Consider the following 14,451-nt stretch of genomic DNA (forward strand, 5'->3'; position numbering starts at 1 on the left):
CATCACATATTCTCTGTCATCGGTATGTGTGTAATGCTTTTTTATAGACCAGCAGATATAGTACTAAAAAAAAAACTAATTTTGTACTTCCATTAAAAAGGTATAATAAAAAGTATATACTTAGTTTATATGTGGAGTTAAGTAATACTAGATTGAAATATACTTTGTACGCGATAGTGGCCAAACTAGGTAGAAGACCGCGGCAGAGCTCAACAGACTATTAGACGGAAAGCACACTTAATATTCTCTAAACGTGTTCTTAACGTGCTTGGGGTATCTCGCATTCTACTTGGTATATACTTCCAGTTTAGTTGGTGCATTGTTCATTGCCAAGAAACAAAAAAATCACATAAAATTAGTTTTTTATTTGTTGTCACATGGCCAAAAGGGACATGACAAAAGGGAACTCTGGCAGATAGCTGTTCAGGAGCAGCCTGACGAAGGACCCAGATCCCCATGCAGCTTGTAACAACATTCATGAGGGAAGTGAAAAATTCTACACATATATCATTAATTATGAAAGGAAACAGAATGTGTAGGAATCTCTGGCCTTCATATGGAAGTATGAAATGGTTTCTCTTGTGGTAGAATATATGTTTTTTGCTTTTGACTTAACTGTAATGGCAAGGAGTTGCGCTAAATGTCGCCTTCTTCCAAGGAGTGGATTTTGAAATGTGCAACTGGAACTAGCACCAAATCGTGCCGCCGAGAATAATATTATCGGCATTTGTTGAATTATATTTACTTAATGTATGAAAAATATCAAAATAACACTTACCATAGCATTTGAAAGGAAAAACAGCTGGTCTCCTGTTAAGTTTAACCCAGGAAGCATCTCGTCAGTGTCATTAAACTTTCTGAATGCCTTAAAATAAATGGAGAGCGAAGATCGATAAATTAATCTTAAGCTAGATATATTCACTACACAACAACGCTATATTTAACTCCACTAACTTTCTTACCAGATACGCTGCCCTTAGGGCAGATTTATCGGCAATATTTTCACCCTGAGTATTTATTCCATTTAGCAGAAAAAACAAAAAACAACAAATTTGTGTTAAATTATTAAAAAAAGAGCGTAAAGTACTATATATAATCGCTCTTACTTCCAGAAACAGAACGCACATATCTCCATAACTTCAATCTATTCGCTTTACCTCGAAAGTTTGACCACTGATCAACGAGGGCTAGGATGCACATAAGATGAGTAACGCAGCGATATTCCCGAAACTATACTGGCTCATTTTGTCAAACGATATCAAATGGTATGTGAATTGAATAAAGGCATAAACCACAGGGGAGTCAAGAAGCAGTGGGACATGGACTGACTACTTTACTCTTCCGCTGCTTTCAAATATATCATCGAACTTTCAGTATCTGGTATTTATCATAACGTCACCTCTCTTTTTCTCTCTATATATATCTAAAAACTCCTTTATAGATTGAGTATGGTGATCTATGTTCACATCGCTAATGAACTCGACTGTCCCTATTGAAAATTCCATCAAGATACGTAATTTGGGACACTGCCAGTCAGCAGCCTTGGTGGAACGTGATGGGCCATCAGACGTCATCTGTTGGTCCATCAGATGACGTCTGACTGCCACTACCAAGGAATTTTCATCAACAAGGGCAGCATTTATATAAGAGTAAAGCAATACGCACTCATAAATATCGCCAAATGACTAGATAAAACAAAATGTCCGAGAAAAAAAAAAGCAAAAAAAAAAAAAGCAGGATTACCGCGGATCCAACCCGCGGCCACTTCCGTACAAATCGGACACCTTAACCCCTAGGCTATGCCACCGCTTAGGAAACTCGATTTGAGCATTCGTTTTATACGAGATGCTTCGGCTGCAAATGCAGTTAAGCCTTCAGCATGTTATGCAAAGCACTCGTACAACACTCGCCGTACTTCAGGTCTACTCGCCCGCCATGTAGAGTACTTTCGTGTCGTACAACAATCCTTTCGTTCGCGCGTCTCCGGCCCAGTAGACCTGGTACACCTTGCCGTCTTCAACTACACCGCTAAAGTCCCTTACATCGTCGGAACTCACAACAGACTGGGTCTTGTCGAGTAGAAATTCTACTAAAACACAAGACATTGTAGAGCCCGGGCAGGATCGACAGGTTGGAGCAAGCGGGCAAACAAAACGAGTCGAGAGCGATCGTTCTCGAAAGCTCGGCGAAGCCTCTATGGGCGAAGTGAAGTGGCGTGTTCGGGGTTTAGGCGGGCTTCTGATCAAGGTTGTCGGTCGGCTGCGTGTCATATCTCTAACATCAGCGGTTTTATGGGCTCACGTCCCGAAATCGTTTTCTTGTGCATAGATTATTTTTCGTATTCATAGATTTGACGAAATAGTGGTATCCGAATGAACTTTACGTCCTCTGACCGTACGTCTGTCTCCACGTCAAAGCTTTTTGACGTACAGACAGAGACAATCGATGTACAATCAGAATCGCCACCAAGACATTTTGATGGCATTTCACGGCGGCCGACTGCCACCAGGAAACCATCAAAGAGCCGACAAGTGGAGTCTGACTGGAGTTTGACTGTCGGTCAGAGTAACTTGTCGGCCAATCAGACATGCTTGACATACAGTCAGGCATAGTCAGCGGTCCACTAGAACACATTGACTGCCAAACAGGGTTACAGTGATGGATTTTTCCTTCGGGGTATCAAGCATGTGCATGAGGAGATTGGGGAATTGCTGGTTAGTGGTGGAAAAAACACAATGTTGTGAACATTTCACCACGTTTTACGGGACAATTAATTTGGCATACAAACCATCTAAACGTGTCAAGCATTTTTTCAGAACTTTTATTCCAAGAACGTTAATTGTGCAGTGTTTTCAGGTAAATGGGAATATTTTTCAACCTGTTTAAGTAGTCGAAGATTTTGTGTAATGAAGCGGTTTATCTGAAAGGTGATGAAACCATGCGCGTTGGAATGTAATCTCGAGAGAGAGAGGGAGAAAAAAATCAGTTCCCCTCATAGTTTACGTACCACTAAAAATATGCTTTTCGGAACATTTGGCCTTGAGGCACTGACATCTTTCCTCTGCTTAAAACATGTGCGGTATTATAAAATAATATTACCAAGTGTACTTTCTCCTGGATTTTCTTTTTTGTTTAAGTAACATCCTTCATATAGTTCCTTAATTAGTGGCCACACGCATCTACTTGAATCAAGCTCTGGCTTCTGCCACAAAGCAATGATTTAGTGCGGCACAGGTAGCGTTTTTATTCTCTTGGAGTAACGAGGCATTTGACCTCGGGTCTCACCAGGCTTTGTTCGCTATTGTAGTTTACTGTCCTAAGACACTAATTGCTGAAGAATTTCATATTTCTGAAACCAGGTGGCGAATTTTACCATATGGCAACACTTTTGCTCAAAAACTTCAATCATTTTGTTTGTACCCTTTTTAAACGAATTGCAATTTAACGATGCGAATGCTTTGATATCAGTGAGCACGAGATCTGCCAGACCATGCAGACAACTCATTGCGTCCTCTTGTTAGTTCAGGTTACTGCTTGCCTCTAGTCTACGGCCCTCGTCCCTTTGCCCGGTGTTTACAGTGCAACTTTGGATCGCGATCACTTCAGTCTTCACGATGAGGCGTGTCGACACCGAGGTAACACCACTTGTCTGCCGGGTAACCTACTATTCAAAACTTCCCCTGAAACAATTGGAGCGCCGTCAACGGCAACATCAGCGGCTTCGAGCACACCGTCTGCAAACGCCCTCTATACGGCTGTCATCGCTGTCCAGCCTTGAGTGAGCACGGGATCTGCGAGGCCATGCAGACTAATCATTGCGCCTTTTTGTTCGCTCAGGCTGGTTCAGTTCTCGTGTTTAATGCGAAAAAAGAAGCAAATTGTGCTTACTGGCGTCTCCGTGCTGACATGTGTTTTGTAAAACTATGTGTGACTGTGCTATACGGTGGGCCTCCTTCTTAAGGTTTCGGGTGACGTTGAGTCCAATCCCGGTTCGATGAGTGAAGCTGAACTTAAAAAAAAATCTTGAAATGCATGATATGCTAAAAGTAGTCTGTGAACGCTGTCTTGTAAACGCTGAGACTTATTTGGGAACAGTGACGTCGCTTAATGAAGTCGAACAAAGTCAATACTCAATGAAAACCGCCATAACTGATGTTAAAGAGAGATTGGCTGAGGTCCAAACTAAAACTTCTGCTGTGACGATGCTTAACGAAGAGGTTTGCATGACACAAAATTTGAATGAAGTTCTTCAAAAAGTTAGCTGGGATCTATGCACACCTAAAAGAAGATCGTTCTCCTTGTGATGATTTAGTTTTCTACAGGATTGCTGATACTCTATCTGAAACCCGGCCACAAACAGACGATACGGTATTAAACTTATTTAGGCGATCACTAAAGCTCCAAGTAACGAATGAAACGATTATAAGTGCCCACAGAATCCGTATTTACTTTCAGAGTAAGCGTATACCTGTTATGGTAATGTTTTCATCATCTTAACTACAATAAAAGACATTTTACTCTCGAGATTATTGCTAAAATCTAGTCGTGTAAGAATGAGTCAAGATTTTCGCTTAGTACGCGTCACGCAAGTAAAGAGCTAATATGATTTGCGAAAGTAGAAAATGCCGTTTTGAAGCTTAGATACCACAAAATGTACATTAACAATTAATGCTTCATTTACGATCCGGTGATCGATACGATTGTTGAAAATGGTCCCACAACAGCATCAGTAGTTCCAGACGCACAGATTTCTCTCCTTTTAGTAACCCATCTCAGGCGTTGGGATCGGAATCACAGACCGCGAAGTGTAATGCTTGTGTTGTATCCATGTAAAATGTATCAGTCCTTTTCACTAATATTAAATGCTTCGTTAAAAAACCAAGATGAATTGTGTTCAATTATGTACCTTATTTATATTGTATATTTATATATACATTATGTACCTTATTTACAAGATTTCCCAATTCTCCGATATTTCCTCAAGGTGACTTTCATTATCCTTCTATTGTGTGGAAAAGGAGTAATCTATCTACGGCCACGTATTCATCCGAATATAATGATTTTCTCAAATTTTGCTTAAAAATTAACTTAATGCAATTAGTCACTGAGCCTCCGAGGGTTACCCGTCATCAAAAATGTTTTGGATCTTGTTCTTTCAAATCATCAACATCTTGTTTCTCCAATTTAGATCTACCAGGACTTAGTGATTTTTGTGTTATGCCCTTTAATGGTAAAGCTTCAGTGCCCAAACCACCGGCTCGCACAAAACTAACTTGAGATTATACGAAAGCTGTCTTTGAGAATATTAAAAATGAACTAGCAACATTTCTAGATAAATTCGTGGTGGCGTTCCCACACAGATTAGCTGAACAAGATTGGCAGTGGCTTCAAAACAAAGACAAATCACTAACCAATCTGTACATTCCCGTAAGGAAAGTTTTTGAGAATCCCCAGTCACCGTGGTTTAATAGAGCCTTCAAAGGTCTCTCAAATAAAAAAATAAACGATTAGTTAGTGCTGCTAACTTCACAACATGTAAACAACGTTGCAAAAAATATTGCAGAGACGCTTAGGCATACAAAAACGACATTGAAAATAAAAAGGTTTATTATTTTCACGCGCAAACTACCAGAAATGTTATCACCTTGAAATTTTGGAATATTATGTAAAAAGATCCAACTCTTCAGTCGTGCTAAAAACTGAGAGCGGCACTAGTATGCCGTTAAAAGCGAGTGCTAATGTTTTGAATACATATTTTGCTAAATCTTTCTCCCGTGATGATAGGCAAGAATGCTCAGTACTTCGCAGTTCTGAGTTTTTGCACATGGACCACTCTGCCATATTGTGTTGGGGTTGAACATCATAGTTATAGGTTAAAGTTATCTCCTTTTGCAGGAGTGGATTGTATAGATTATAAATTAAAAAAATACTAACGTATATTCATTAATTACACTAGACACACTGTGTGAAAAATCTATGCAAGAGTCCATTTTTCATTTAGAGTGGAAAGTAGCAAAAGTGGTTTCCATTTAAAAAACAGGTGACAAACATTCCCCTCTCAATTATTGGGTGATTTTCATTACCAGTGCTTTCTGCAAAATTCTTGACCATATAATATTTTCCCACGTTGTCATTTCTTGGAACATCTTTTTTAACCCATCTCAACATGGTTTCAAAAGACATTTTCATGTGAAACTCGAATTCTATCACACACTCATGATCGCCACTCAATGTTAAACCTAAGATCGCATGCTGCTTACATATTTTCGGACTTTGCCAAAGCTTTCGATAAAGTCTCTGATTCTTAGACTATCAAAACTTAGGAAGCCACTGAACAGAATTTTTTTCTTTCCATATTGTTTAAAAAATTGTTTTTTAAAAGAGTCTGGTTGGAACACGCGTGTCGAAAAATTCATTTTAAGCGAAAAAAATATTTTTTTTTGTGCAATATTGACGGCGCAAGATTTATTTTAAATTCTGCGCACAATGTCGATATCGTAACGGAATGGTCATACACTCTTTCCACTTGAACGAGGTGGTCATACACTCTCTGCACCTCAACGTTATGGCCAAGCCGATCCACCTCTCCTCCACGCGCCCGAAATGCCGAATGAGAAAACTAGTGAAAAGAAGTGACTACCGACTAAACCGCGTCTTCTGCCGTGAATGTTGCTCAAGTTTCGTTTTTCGTGTTAAATTTATTTTTTGACACGCGTGTCTCAACGATAGGTCGGCATTTGAAGCTGTCCTCACTCAAACTCACTTTCACCATTCTTTCCGCAATCAGAACTCACGCCCAGTCACGACCACGATTTATTCAAAATAGGGTCATCACCCGGACTAACCCTCACGGTTCAACACAAAACCAAAACTCACTCGCCGTCATCATCATGGTCGTCACGCTCACAAATCATCACGGTCATCACGCTCACAAATCATCACGGTCATCACGCTCACACGTCATCACGAATCATCAGACTCATAGGTCATCAGACCCACAGGTCATCACACTCACAGGTCCTCACGATCCTCACACTCACCGGTAATCACTGTCCTTACGGCACTCACAGTCACAGGTCCCCACGGCCCTCAAACTCACAGGTCATCACGGTCCTAACGGCACTCACACTCTTACCTTCTCACTGTCCTAACACTCACGGGTCATTATGCTCGTCACAATTACAGGTCCTCACGGCCATCACACTCACAGCTCCTCACGGTCCTCACACTTACACAGGTCCTTACACTCAGCATACTCACAGGTCCTTACAATCACAGGTCATCACAGTTACAGGTTGCTTTCTTTGTGATATTTTTTTGTTTCTCATAAGCCATTGGTTTGTCTTCGCGTGAGTCGTGCGGCGGGGAAGCTATCCCAAAGCAATGAACTTCTTAGCAGCTTACCCAATATGAAAAAAAATGCACTATGTTTATGTTTATGTTCCGCAGAGTTCTGCGAAATTTTGTTAACCTGCATTATTTACGAAAGAAACTAAAAGCAAGCTTACGAAAGTGGGTGTGTTGAACTTTCGCCTCTTGGCAAGGGCGGCGGTAAAACAAAAACGCGCCTTCCGACTGGTTACACAGACAACCTCGCAGTGATTAGAGTATCGCCTCGCTGTGCATACCTCGCTTATTTGTACACAAACGATTACTACATATATCACCCCCGTTTCTTTTTTTTTTTGTGCCACCCACACATGCTTCTACCGAAGTTTATGCAGCATATATACAGGGTGTTTCGGAGAACGCAGGCCAAATCGCTCCTGCAAAAACTACTCATCGCAACGAAAAGACTGGTGGCGTTTTGGTCCTGGGCCAGGGGCCCATATAGAAAAATTAATAAATTCCGGGATAATTGAGTTGTTAATTATTTCGAGTAATTAACTTTTTAAATATTATGTTTAAGGGCATGGTTTAAATTAGGAAATTGCTCAGCACCATCGAAAAACACTTAATCAACAAATTGCAAAATGATAGAAGGCACGCGAAGAATTTTACGGCTTTCTGAAAAAAACGCACAAAATCGACGGGTTTTTAAGTTTCGGTTTGCTATCGGAGCGCATCTCAGCCCCGGCGGCTCCGCGCCCCGTGGAGGGATAGTGCAACCAGCCTCTGCTGCGTCGCCCAATGACTGCGCTGCAGAGTTTGGTTGCGCTATTTCTCCACGGGGCGCGGTGCCCCCGGGGCTGAGATGCGCTCCGATAGCGAACCGAAACTTAAAAACCCGTCGATTTTGTGCGGTTTTTCAGAAAGCCGTAAAATGCTTCGCGTGCCTTCTATCATTCTGCAATTTGTTGATTAAGTGTTTTTCGATGATGGTGAGCAATTTTCTCATTTAAACCATGCCCTTAAACACAATATTAAAAAACGTTAGTTACGCAAACTAATTAGCAACTTAATTATCGCGGACTTTAATCATTTTCCTAAATGGGCCCCTAGCCCTGGGCCCAAACGCCAGAAGCCTTTTTTCGTTGCGCTGAGTATATTTCGCAGGAGCGATTTGGCCTGCGTTTTCTAAAACACCTCTTTATAAATCTATGCTTTGACCAATTTTTTTTTTGTTTTGACAAGGCAGTAATATTAGGTATAGGGTGGTTTCACGTGACGTACCTCTGGTTTGAAATCTCACCATATTCCGTGTGGACACTGGTGTCCGTCAATCGTATGCTGCTCTACGAGCAGAGGCCGCGGACGCCGAGTTTTTCTTCTCAGTCGAGTTGCTTCTGCTTTTGTTGATTGACCGTGCTTGCCGGAGAAGGGTGCAATTTAAAGAATCATTGGCCGGCATTGTGTTTCAATCCTCTCGGCCTTTATAAAATATTGCCAGCATTTATTTTTGTGATGCATGCAGTCGTCCGTGAATTGGTTTCGCCTAGATCGATTTGGAATTGCTTTGCTTGGTTTGGTTTGGAGTGGTTTGGGGTCGTCTCCGTGTGTCTGTTTGTCGCGCTCTCGGTCATGCAGGGTGCGATTTTTCTTAGAAATATCACACCCTGCATGACCGAGACCGCTACACTCGTTGGCCGGAAGCAGCGCCGATTCCAGACATTACGGCACAGACAGTTGCGGCGACCTCCGTTAACATATGGGTCAGCCGTTTCGGGTGTCCATCCATTGTCACAACAGACAGAGGTCAACAGTTCCAGTCCGCTTTATTCTCATCATTAACACAGTTGCTAGGAACTCGCCACATCCATACAACGGCCTACCACCCCTCTGCCAACGGCATGGTGGAACGCCTACATCGGCAGCTCAAAACCGCCATCGTAGCACGTGAAGGCCGAGCTAACTGGGTAGACCACATACCCATGGTGCTCCTAGGTCTACGCTCTTCATTCAAAGAGGACCTCAGCTCTACATCAGCAGAGCTGGTGTATGGCTCACCATTACGTCTACCGGGCGAGTTCTTTGTTCCCACACCGGACCACGGCACCGCCCCTACCCCTCACCAGTATCTCGATGAGTTACGAAACTTCATTCGTCGCTTCCAACCTGTGCCACCACGCCAACCAGCTCATCCAAAGGTTTTCACCAGCCAAAACCTTACCACTTGTACCCATGCATTCTTACGCAAGGAAGGAATTAAGGGCCTCACTGCACCGTACAATGGTCCCTACAAAGTTCTGACGCGGACTTCCAAAACATTCACGCTGGACATCAACGGTCGCGAAGAAGTTGTAGCGGCCGACCGCATAAAACCTGCGTTTATGGATTGCGCTGGCCCCACACTCGCCAACAGCGTACCACATCTTCCTGGTCGACCCATCAAGCAGGTTTCGTGGCATTTATAGCATCGCTTCTTCAGCTCGCAACTTTGGGACTCCATCGTTCATAGCCCACGACATGGATTCACCCTAAACACCATGCGCACCTCCCTCGCGCCACCTTCGTCAGAACTGTCCTGCCTTCATCAGAATACAAGCCTATTAGGCTTGATTCCTAGGGGGGAATCCTGTGGCCACGCACCACTATGACATCTCTAGAAAAAGAAGGTCGAAGCGCGAGGGGATTAGAATAAAGAGCCCAGTTGGATTTCGGACATCAACCTGGTCGGTCGTCTCTATAGATTTGGATTTGGGAGCCGAGGCTGGCCATCAGCCTCGGCTCGGACTGCCCGAGCGCCCTCGTCGTCGTCTTTATTCACACCGTGCTCCGCACCTCGATACATAACACACCTTTACCCCTGGTTTGCTATGGCTCATAGCGCGACACTGGCTTCTTGACTCTCGTGGATCTTCTCACTTTTGAGTTCGCTTCAACTTTAGAACTGGTCTATCCGATAAGGGAAGCTTTCCTTTCGCTAGGGCTGGGCAATGGAGCTTGAAGCTCGGGTGCGGAACGTTGCGGGGATGCTGGCACCGCAGGTACAGGTGGTGGCACCGGAGGTACAGGCGACGCTGTTGGATTTCTCGGCGGCGCAGAAGATCCGGGTAATGCAACGTCCACTAAAGGCAATTCTGGCAACTGGTTACCAGATGTCTCTTGTTCCGAAGCGGGACAAACTCTCTGTCGCAGGTGGTCACCGTGGCGCTGCCAACATGTGCCGTCATCTAGAACCTGTGATGATGATGCGCTAGCGGGGTGCACTACGGAGGCAGGGATCCAGTCAGGCCCAGGTCGGAAGTTCTTTGCCCAAACGCTGTCACCCGGTTGCAGCAGTGGCCGTCGTCTAGCTCCATGATCACAACATTGCTTCTGTTTCAGTTGTTTTAGTACGACTTAGAACGGAAATCAGGATGCAGCAAGTCCATTGCAGTTTTAGGTTTCCGTCCCATTAGGACCTCCGCAGGTGTTAGTCCAGTGATCTCGTGAGGTGTTGTGCGATACTGCAGAAGGGCTCGTGAAATCTTTGTCTGAAAATCTCCCGAAGAAGCTTTCTTGAGTTTGTTCTTGATTGTTTGAACTGCTCTTTCCGCAGCCCCATTAGATGCCGGGTGATATGGGGGGATCCTCATACCACGAATTCCGTTCCTCTTCAGAATTCCTGAAATACAACACTTGTGAAGGCTGGTCCGTTGTCACTCACGATCAGGTCAGGCAATCCGTGCGTGGCAAATATTGATCGAAGACAATTCACCGTTGCCTCCGCCGAAGGTGAGGGAACGACCACCACCTCGAGCCACTTGGAATAAGCATCTACGAGGATTAAGAAATATCGTCCTTGAAATGGTCCCCCGAAATCTATATGAAGGCGTGACCAAGCTTTTTCGGGAAAGGGCCAAGGTGTCGTTGCCACTGGTTGTGGTGCTCGCTGGTGTTCCTGACGCACAGAACAGCTGTTGACCTTGACCTTAATGTCTTCGTCAATGCCATGCCGCCAAACGTGACTTCTTGCCACCGTCTTCATTTTGGTGATTCCTGGGTGTCCCTCATGCAGGAGATCCAGCACACTTCCTCTTAGGATTTTCGGAAATACTACTCTCGTACCCCATAGCACGCAATTGTCTTGCACGCTGAGCTCCTGCGTTTTTGTAGCGTAGGGTTGCCACTCTGGTGTAGCGGGAAAAGTTGAACCGGCCCATAGCACCTCACGTATTTTCGACAACACCGGATCTCGTCCCGTAGCTGTCGCAATAGCTTCTGGGGACAGAATTTTGTAGTCACGTTCCAACATGAAAACATCTGCGGGCTTTGGCACTGTGAATTTCTTAGTCACCAGTGGTAGGCGACTCAGCGCATCAGCATGACCAAGAGTTTTTCTAGGACGATAGACCTAGGCGTAGCTGTAGCTAGCTAGTTTCAAGGCTCACCTTTGGATTCTTGGTGAACACTGTGGGGGAATGCCTTTGTCAGCGCCTAATAGTCCCAGCAGGGGCTTGTGGTCAGTGACTGCCTCAAAAGGTCGACCCCAGAGATATTGGTGAAATTTTGTTATTCCAAACATGAGTGCAAGAGCCTCTTTGTCCAGGTGGCTGTAGTTCTGTTCTGCTGCCATGAGACGACGTGATGCGAATGCAATAGGCTTCTCCTCGCCCATGGAACTCCTGTGCGCCAGTGCAGCTCCAATTCCGTATGGTGAAGCGTCGCAGCTTAGCACAAGGTGCTTCGTGGGGTCGTAATGTGCAAGGACACCAGCAGAAGTTACCAGCTCTTTGCTTCGCTCGAACGCGCATTCTTGCTCTCCTGACCACTCTCAGCGTGATCCTTTTCCCAGCAGCCGATGTAACGGCTCCAGGACACTTGACAAATTGGGTAGAAATCTTCTGTAAAAATTAAGCAGGCCCAAAAAACTTTGTAGTTGCTTTGTGTCTTTTGGAGTTGGTGCCTTTACAATTGCTTCCACTTTACTTGGCGAAGGGTGAAGACCTGTGTGGTCGATCAGGTGTCCCAAATACTCTACCTTTGATGCAAAAAACTCTCACTTTTCAAACTTCAGCTTCAATCCTGCATTTGTTAGCCGCTGAAGTACTTTTTCGAGATTTCTCATGTGGTCCGAGTCATCCACTCCAGTTACTAAGATGTCATCAAAGTAGACGACAACGTGCCTGAGGTCACGAAGCAGGTTTTCCATTTCTCGCTGGAAAATTGCCGGCGCTGATGAAACACCAAAAGGTAGCCTTGTGTACTCAAACAATCGTTTGTGGGTATTGATAGTGACGTACTTCCTTGAGGCCGAAGAGAGTACCACCTACTGGTAAGCATCTTTGAGGTCCAACTTAGAGAACTTGATGCCTCCGGAGAGCTTCGTCCAGAGCTCTTCGACTCTCGGTATCGGGTACGTTTCCACCTGGGCTGCTGCGTTTATGGTGACCTTAAAGTCTCCACAGATTCGCACTCGACCATCTCTTTTTAGTACCGGGACAATCGGGGCTGCCCAGTCAGAAGTCCTGACTTGCTTCAAAATTCCTTCCCGTTCTAGCCGTTGAAGCTCTTGAGTGACCAGATCTTGCAATGAAAAGGGGACTGGTCGTGGCTTGAAGAACCGGGGTCTTGATCCATCTGGCACGCAAATCGTGGCTTCCACGTTCTTCAGCAGACCCGGCCCACCAGAAAACACCTCAGGAAATTTGCTGAAAAGACCCTCTGTTGATGTATTATGTAGATTTACGACGTCAGCAAGGGGTAGACCCAGAGCTTGTATCCAGTTTCGTCCCAGCAGAGTTGGGGAAGTTCCGCCAACGACGAACAGAGGAAGAAGAGCTTCTCGATCGTTGTACTTCACCAGGATCTCGGCGCAACCTTGAACCGGTGTCAACTCTCCTGAGTACCCTCTAAGAACGACATTGGAGGGGACAACCTTCACATCCGGCAACAATTCTCGTAAACGTTTTTCTTCCATTACGGAGACGCCTGCCCCAGTGTCGAGTTCCATGTCAACTGGTTTGCCTTGAATAATGACCGTTACAATAATTGGAGGAACCTGAGATGCTTTCAGTTGCCACATGTTGTACGTTGGAGGATCATCGTCACTGTCCTGATCGTTGGGGTCGTCGAGGCTGTGAACTGTAACCGCCGATGGTGCCTTTTTCGACCGTCGTCCTGGCGAGTTCTGATAGTCTCGCGCAGCTTTCCCATCTTTCTTGACGCGCTGCTTGACTCGTCATAGGATCTTGCTGTGCAAACCGCTGAGAGGTGGCCAACCTTTTTGCAGTTGTGGCATGTCATATTAGCAAAACGACATGCTGCTGAGCCGTGCGACTTTCCGCAGTGACGACACCGAGACTGTCTAGATGGGTGCTCTGATAGGCGATTGGTTTCGACAGATGAAGTCGTCCCAGCCCGGCACGCGATTGCTTGGGAATCTTTCGTCGCGGCTTCCATGGCTACGACGACCTTGACCGCTTTCTCAAAAGTCAGTTCTGCATCTTCCAAAAGTCGGGTCTGCATGAGGTCGTTATTGATGCCGCAGACTAGCCGATCTCGAAGCATGTCGTTCAGCACCGTCTTGAAGTCGCAAGAGTCCGCCAACTTCCGCAGAGATGCAATAAAGTCGCTCACGGCTTCTCCTTGTTGACGAATCCTTGTGTGGAACTTCATACGCTCTACAATTACGGAAGGCTTGGGAGCGTAATGCCCGTTCAGTTTCGTGATAATGTCGTCATAGGCAACATCTCTAGGCCTTTCTGGAGCCAGAAGATTTCTGAGAAGCGAATATGTGCGTTTACCACAGTTTGACAAAAATGCTGCGCGCTTCTTTTCCTCTGCTATGTCATTTGCAATAAAATATTGCTCGAGTACTTCCTCATACTCCTCCCATTCATCCTTGCTTTCTCCGAGTTAGGGTTCGAGCTTAGGCATCGTAATCGGAGAAAATCCAGAAAGACTTGCCTTGCCAAGAAATCTGGTGCCTCTCCGTCCTTTTTTGTGTCTTTGCCCGCGTAGTTTGTTACGTTTTGCTCGTCGCCAATGTGATATTTCTAAGAAAATATCATAATTAAGAGACCGAACGCGAAGTGATGTATGGCTGGCTATTAGCCTCGGCTCGGACTGCCCGAGCGCCCTCGTCGT

Source organism: Ixodes scapularis, unplaced genomic scaffold (assembly GCF_016920785.2).
Source record: "Ixodes scapularis isolate PalLabHiFi unplaced genomic scaffold, ASM1692078v2 PGA_scaffold1__304_contigs__length_218370807, whole genome shotgun sequence".
In the NCBI taxonomy this organism is placed as follows: domain Eukaryota; kingdom Metazoa; phylum Arthropoda; class Arachnida; order Ixodida; family Ixodidae; genus Ixodes; species Ixodes scapularis.